The 7,975-nt window shown below is 42.6% G+C and overlaps 1 pseudogene; it reads right to left on the reverse strand.

Moving 5' to 3' along the window:
* Positions 1–4,152: 4,152 nt before the first annotated feature.
* Positions 4,153–7,367, reverse strand: LOC148122794 (52 kDa repressor of the inhibitor of the protein kinase pseudogene; annotated as a pseudogene).
* Positions 7,368–7,975: the final 608 nt, after the last annotated feature.

A 7,975-nucleotide genomic window follows, 5' to 3' on the forward strand; every position in this document is an offset into this window, starting at 1 on the left:
AGAGTAAAAAAAAAAATGACATCTTGAATTTTGCATGCAAATGGATGGAAATAGAAAACGCTTTACTGAGTGAGGTAACCCAGACACAAAAAGAGGAATATGGTATATACTCACTCATAAGTGGATTCTAGCCATAGTTAAAGGTCTTTGAACGTATAATTCGTGATCCTAGAGGAGCTAAATAAGAAGGTGAACCTGAAGAAAGTCATATGGTTATCCTCCTGGATATTGGAAGTAGACAAGATTGCCAGGCAAACTTGGGTGCATGGGGGTGGGGGTGGGGTGGAAGTAAGGGGAGATGGTTAGAGAGAAGGGAGATGGGGAGGATTGGGGATGGCTTGGGTGAATGGGATGGGGGGGGGAAAGAAAGGATGGATATGGGAGCAGGAAGGTATATATCTCAACTAAGGGAGCCATTTTAGGGTTTGCAAGAGACTTGATTCTAGAGGGCTTCCCAGGCCCAAGGAGAGGTCCCCAGATTGTTCAGATTGTTCCCTGGGCAGCAGAGGAGAGGGTGCCTGAACTGGCCTTGGCCCATAAGCATACTGATCAATATTTTGCATATCACCATAGAACCTTCATCTGGCGATGGATGGAGATAGCGACAAAGACGCATATTGGAACACTGGACATAACTCCCTAGGTTCAAATGAGGAGCAGAAGGAGGGAGAACGTGAGCAAGAAAGGCAGGACCAGAGGGAACCTTCACCTGACGATAGATGAAGATAGAGACGGAGACCCACATTGGAACACTGGACTGAGCCCCCAAGATCCAAATGAGGAGCAGAAAGAGGGAGAACATGAAAAAGGAAATCAGGACCGCGAGGGGTGTGTTCACCCTCTGATACAAGGTGACTGATCTAATGAGAGCTCACCAAGGCCAGCTGGACTGGGACTGAAGGAGCATGTGATCAAACCGGAGTCTCTGAATGTGGCTGACATGGGGGCTGACTGAGAAGCCATTGACAGTGGCACTGGGTCTTGTTTTGTCTGCATGTACTGGCTTTTTGGGATCCTAGTCTGTTTGGATGCTCAGCTTCCTAGACTTGGAGGGAGAGCGGAGGAACTTGAACTTCCCACAGGGCAGGAAACCCTGACTGCTCTTAGGACTGGAGAGGGAGGAGGAGAGGGAGTGGGGGGGAGGAGAGGGAGTGGGGGGAATGGGAGGATATGGGGAGGAGGGGAGGAAGTGGAAATTTTTATAAACAAATAAATAAATTAATTAAAAAAAGAAATGGGTTAAATCAAGATGTGAGAGATAGCCAATAAGAGGTTAGAGCTAATGGACCAAGCAGTAATTTAATTAATACAGTTTTTGTGTGGTTATTTCAGGGCTAAGCAAGCCAGGGGCTAAGACTAACAAGCAGCCTCTACTCTTCAACAGAGAATTTTTATTTGTCTAGGCCAGGCAAAGGAAAATTGTACCCTTTGAGTCCAGGGATATCATACAAGTTCTTTTACAATATTATATGGGATCACATCCTTATTATTTATTAATATTGTAGAGTAAAATTTTACACTCCAAATAAAGAATTGGACAGTTATAACAGACCACAATGCCCCCCATGCCTGAAATATTTACTGGTCTGTCCCATTACTGACCCCTTTCTAGAATACATGTTTTCTTTCTATCAATGTGTTTATGGTCAAAAAATGTTTAATACGGTAAGAAACTCATTGCTGTTCAGTTTTCTCAAAGAATCCTGGTCTATGATGATTCCAATTGTCTCCTATAAATCATAAGCATTCTTCAGAGTAAGACACGGTGATAGTCATCCTAGCCATGGTTCTTTCTATGCTTGAAAGAGCATGAATGAGCAGCCAACATGCAGAGTCAGACTGAAAGCTGAGGTCATTCTGAGAAAGCTTGCAATTTGTTTCTCAAATTAAATCTTTAGCTATATGTTCTTTGGGGCTCAGCAGAAAAATTGAAGGCTATGTTGTAGGGAAGGAACAGAAGTCCTAAGAATCTTGAGGAGCTTTACAGGTTTTGGTTAGAATATGATTGACAGAGTGGTGATTTCCGTACTTATCATCAGGGAGCCTTCATTCAGTAATTGATAGAAGCAGATGCAGAGATCCACAGCCAAGCACTGGGTTGTGTTCCAGGAGTCCAGTTGAAGGGAGAAAGGAGGAATTTTATGGGCAAGGGGAGTCAAGCTCATGACAGGGAACCCACAGAGACAGCTGACCTGAGTGAGTGGGAGCTCATGGACACTTGTCAGGACTGACAGCTAGTGAGCTTGCAGAGGACCTACCTAGTCCCTCAGAATGTGGGTGATAGCTCTGTAGCTTGATCTGTTTGTGGATGCCCTACCAGTGGGATGAGGACCTGTTTCTGGTGCATGAGCTGGTTTTTTGGAACCTAATCCCCATGTTGGAACGACATGACTTGCTCAGTCTTGATACAGGGCCAGGAGCTTAGTTTAGCTTCAATTTGATATGCCATTATTTTGGACTCCCATGGGAGGCTTTCCTCTTTCTGAAGTAGGAGTAGTAGGTGGGGTGAGGTGGGAGGAGAGAATGGCAAAAGAAGATAGAAGAGAAACTGTTGTTGATATATAAAAAATTTAAAAAATGAACAAAAATAAAAAATTCAGCACTATGATAGAGGAAAACAACAAGAGCAACAACACACACACACACACACACACAGAAGGTGATAAAATTACATTTGACTGGTGCCAGTGGTATCATGTATATTTATGCCTTGTTTTGCCATTTTACTAATAAAAAAATGGTAACTGGCAATGAAAGATCTCAAAATATATAATAAAATGAAATGTGCTTAACATGTTGAGTAAGTTAGAGTAAGCCTTTGCCATGCTCAGAGTCATAGTTCTGGGGAAAAGTGGGTTGAGAAGAAAAGAAAATTAAAAAATACCATCTATAAGACAGAAGAAAGAATTTAGTTTTCTAAAGGTATGATTAATGATGAGGTAAAAAAAACAGATATGAATGAAAAAGCAAATTTAGACTAAGAGGAAGAATATATTAACTATTGTACAATCTTAAAGAAGGGCATTCATGATAACTGTATTTCCATCACATAACTCTTAAATTTCTTGTGATTTGCCGTAATATGGCCTACAAATAACAGATAGTAAAGAAATTAGTCCAGATCTACACTGTGGCTTATTTAAAACTTCAATGTGTCATGGAGAGATGAAGCATATTTTAACTGAAGAGGACCGCAAATACTCCATTTGCCACCCAATGTCCCAAACTGGATGTTGCCATAATGCTCATAATTATTTAAAAGAGTATCATGTGTTGGTGCATTCAATCCAGTGATAACTGTTTATTAAAGTGGTTGCTAAGCGTTCTAAAGAAACAGAATAAAGTTGTGAATAGTGAAATGAGGACATGATGGCATATGCCTTTACTTTTAGCAATCAAGAGGAGGATGCATGCAGATCCCAGTGAGTTCCAGACCAGTCTGCACTACACTTTCAAACCTATCTTTTAATAAAGTATAATACAAAATGTTCAATATGCTGTAGTTCTACAAGTATGTGAGAAGTCTTAGGACCACAAATATTTGGTAACGTCTAGTTTTGCTACTAGAAATAGTTATGGAAGTGTGTTTGGATAGTTGTACTAAGGAAAGTCTCTTTTTATAAACTAAAATTCCTCCTTGAAATGGTTTAATTTTATTTTCTTTAAAGGAAACTAAACTATAGCTTCTTTCCTTGCATTGCACAAAAATTCCTTGGTGGGGAAGGCAGTGAAAGGAGCTGACCTTCAAAAGAAATTGTAAATAAAGTTATGGTTTTATATATTAAATGTTCTCTCAAAAAGGTTCAGGTATTAAAAACTTGTTTGCTAGTTGCAATGTAGAGCAGTGACTAGAAAGAGAGGGATCTAGTATAGTCTGTGGCCTAACTGAGCAGGGAGTTCATATGTCATTATTTGGAGGTTGTACAAATGATCAGAAATTGTGTCACTGAAGAAATGGGTTACTTAGGGTATGACTATAAAGTTAGATCTCACTTTTGCCCCTTTATTGTTCTCTGCTTCTATATTTCCATGCCATGACGAGATTCTTTTTTTAAACAAGATTCACATTTTATTTAGAATGAAATAAACTGTACAATATTGATTTAATTCACAAAAATAACAGTAATATTTTCTGTATTACTCTTTAGATAAACCACAAAACATTTATTTTTGTAGGTTTTGCTTATAAATCAAGACACGGTGGTAGACATAATCATGAAAAACAAGAAAACAGACTAGTCGATTGCCTGTATGGGTGTCCTTTGCCTGTCTTCACCGTGGAGCAGAAGTGAATTTACCTGTGGAAAGGGCTATGGAAATGTGGGCTCAACAAAGGAATGCAAACAGCAACAACCAAACGGATTGACAGCGCCTGGCTCTGCCGTTCACTCTTTCCTCTGAGGTCCTTCCGTTCTGAACAGACTACTGAAACCTGCTTGCTGAGCTCACAGACTTCCTTTGTAATTCCTGGGACTGATCATCATGCAGTTGGAGTCTGCTGCTTTTTTTCCTTTCTTTTCCGCTCTTGCAGTCCTGAGGCTTGGGCTTGCATGTGCTTGGCAAGTGCTCCACTGAACTATCCCCAGCTCTTGTTTTTTTTTTTTTTTTTTTTTTTTTTTTTTTTTTTTTGAGACAGGCCCACTATGTAGCTCAGGCTGGACTAAAACTTGTAATCCTCATGCCTCTGCCTTCCAAGTGCTGCTACCACAAATTTTAAACATCCATAACTCGTACAGGTCAAAAAATGGTGTACTTCGGTGCAATACATTATAAAATGTATCTCTCACAAATTCATTTTTCAAAGGCCTGATAATGCAACAGCTGACAACTGAATCCACAATAATGTTATATCTAAAACAACTTTAACTAGAACAGTTCCCGAGTGCCACCAGCAGGGAGGCATTCTGACATTCCCAACGCCAACTTCTGGGAGCAGACAGGTATGGAAAGCACGCGAGTTCAAACAGGGGCCAATATGTGTACTACCAACAGCGAATGACGCATTTAACTGGTGGTCTCGTGGCAAGGCACGCAGCGGTTAACTGACCCACCGCACCTTACGCTTTTCTTCCAAACGGCAAACACAAGAACGACAGTCGTTTTAGAAATCTTTTAGGCATTTTCAATGGTTTCTGAATTATTCGTAGGAAACTCTGGTTTATTTGTATAGAGTGTGATGCATGTGTCCACTATTAAATCCAGATCATGTTTTATATCAAAATTTATGTTAAGCAAAGCCAGGTTACTTGACCTCTGGTCTGTCAAAGTGTTCCGCAGATACGCCTTGAGACGCTTCCGTCCATTTTCATAGCGCTCATTCTCAACCTTTATCAAAGGAGAATACACAGGACCTTCAGCAAAGCATACACATTGGGGAAAAACTTGATGTCAGGAAGATGGAGGGCCTTGTAGATGGTGGACGGGAGCTCGATGTCTCTCCCTCTGTGCTTCCACTTGATCCTCCAACAGCGCAGCTCGGCTGAGAGCGTGTCGGGATTGGGGAGGTCACTTCTGTACATGTCGGCCTGGTGCTCCTCGGATGTGCTGAATTTGAGCTGCCCCTTCACCGAGGGTACCAGAGACAGACATTTCAGAGCTTTGAGGTGCTGCTCAGAAAACATATCTTTAAGCTCCTGAATAATGTGCTCCACCGTGGGAACACTGAGGGTGTCTTTATAGTAACTCTCAGAGGTTAGCTGAGATTCCAGGTTACCTTGCTGGGCCCTCCGGAATTTCCCTGGGAGTTTCATTTGAATGTCAAGCTTGGTTGCTAAACTTGTGACTTCCTCAAACCAAAACTCGTGATAAACTTCGACGTTCTCCATCACCTCGTTAAGTGAATGCAGTACTGCAGTCAGGATACTGGCTGCAAAGAAGACATCCGAGGTTTGTCCCTGGGGATTCTTCCCAAAGGCTCTCGTAAAAGATAACACATTCTTAAGAACAACGACGGTAACAATGAAATCAAAGTCTGTCACTGCGCTACAGAGTACACATGCTCGCCCTGCTATGCAGTTATTCCACCTGATATTCGTGTCGCTGTTTATGCCATCTAAACACAGAACAAGTGCTTGCAGGAGATCCACCAAGACCTCAAAGGCGTCGTGCCTGCCTGTCCACTGGGAATGGCAGATCTCCTTCAGTTCTTTCCCTCGTTCTTCGCTGTTCTGGAAAAGAACAGAGATCACATTGTCAAGTTCTAAGAGCAGCTGTGGTGACCGGTGGAAAAAAGAACAGACTTCCTCGATCACCCCTAAAGCCACGGACACCCCGATCACAGGGACAAACAGAGGGAGAGCAGAGGTTGTAGATGGCCTGGGGGTATTTTTCTAAAAGACTCAAAGCAACAAATTCCATCTTGGAAAAAAACCCACTGGACACGATGTAGGCCTGACCACGGCATTATTCCATATTCAACCCCCACTTCTCAGTTATTGCAGTGTGAAATTTCACAGCCAAAATCTCTGCATCAGCTTCATACGGCAGGAAGCCCACAAACTCCTCTCTCAGGTTGTGAGCTTCATGGACAAACCTCACCAGCACGGGCAGGAGCTCCACTCCTGCTATGTCCACCACGTCGTCTGTGATGACAGAAAAGAAGTGTGAGTCCCTCACTTCCCTGAGTGTCTCCTCCCGGATACAGCTCTGGCAGATCTCCAGCTCAGTCTCTGCTGAGCTTTAGAGCAGAATAGCGTGTTCACCACCGTGGTCTCAAATCGCTTCCTCAGGACCTCTTCTCCAGAATTGATCTGGCACTCCAGCAAGGCCTGAAAGTTGTCTGGAGCAAAGAGGCCTGGGACCTCATCAGCCTTGTGCCCATCCAAGGGTATGTTCTGCTTCCCCATGAGAATCAGGACCTCAAACAGCGACTTGAGGTACTCTTTGTTCTCCTTCTCTTCGAGGGTGAGAGGTAACACGTTCCCATCCTGATGGCTCCCTGCTTCGGCACTGGGGTTCTGAGCAGTGTTTTTAGTTTCCTGTTCTTGTTCACAAGTTTCCTCAATTGTTTTCTGTTTCAGTGTTCTGATTTCATCTTCACTCAACTCTTTTATTCGTTTTCTGTGTCTGCTATGTGGATTGTTCAAATGACTGGTGAGATCAAATATTGTCGGTATTGCATTATCTCGTAGAACTGTACGATAAGGACTAGTTCAACAACAGATCATAGAGGTCTCAAAGAGTTTGGCACATAGTCGATAATGCTGATTGGGGATTTTGTCTTCTAAGTCTCCTCTCCTACAATTTTCAACCCACTTCTGTCATCTGGCCGGGTCCCGAGGGAACCTGAAGAAGGCCAGGTCGGACTGCGTGCTCTTCCGTGTGCAGTTCGGGGCGGCGCAGAAGTTTGGCATGGTCCTCTGGCCACCAGCCAGTCCAGCCCTCCCCTCCCCGCCTAGGCATGGCGGGGCCGGGGAGGGGAGCTGGGCCGGCTGGCTGGCCGGCTCCCCCAGGCCGTGCGCACGGAGGACGAGATTCTTTTGACACTTTTGACAAACCTGTCTAACAAGATATGCCTTCTAATATGCTAAAAAAAAAAAACAAACAAAAAAACCAAAACCAAAACCAAAAATAAATAGCTGGGCAGTGGTGGTGCATGCCTTTAATCCCATCACTCAGGAAATAGACATTGGTGGAGGCTAGCCTGGTCTCCAAGATTTAGTTCCAAGACACGTTTCCGAAACTACAGAGAAACCCTGTATCAGATAAATAAATAAATAATAAATAAATACCAAACAAACTAACAAACGGCCAAAACAAAACAAAAAGAAAGAAAAACGGAGTAGTTGGCCTTAGACAAAAAAATAAAAAATAAAAAAAAATAAAAAAAATCTCTGAAACTGTGAGACAAAATAAAACTGTGTTGTCTTGAACAGTTTTGAACAATATAGTTTGCACATTTGTCATTGTGGAAAAGAAAAAGCTGACCAATACAAAAGATAAACAGGTATAAAACAAAAGGACTCAGAAGAAGGGG

The sequence above is a fragment of the Myodes glareolus genome, chromosome 3 (genome assembly GCF_982192425.1).
Source record: "Myodes glareolus chromosome 3, mMyoGla1.1, whole genome shotgun sequence".
In the NCBI taxonomy this organism is placed as follows: Eukaryota; Metazoa; Chordata; class Mammalia; order Rodentia; family Cricetidae; genus Myodes; species Myodes glareolus.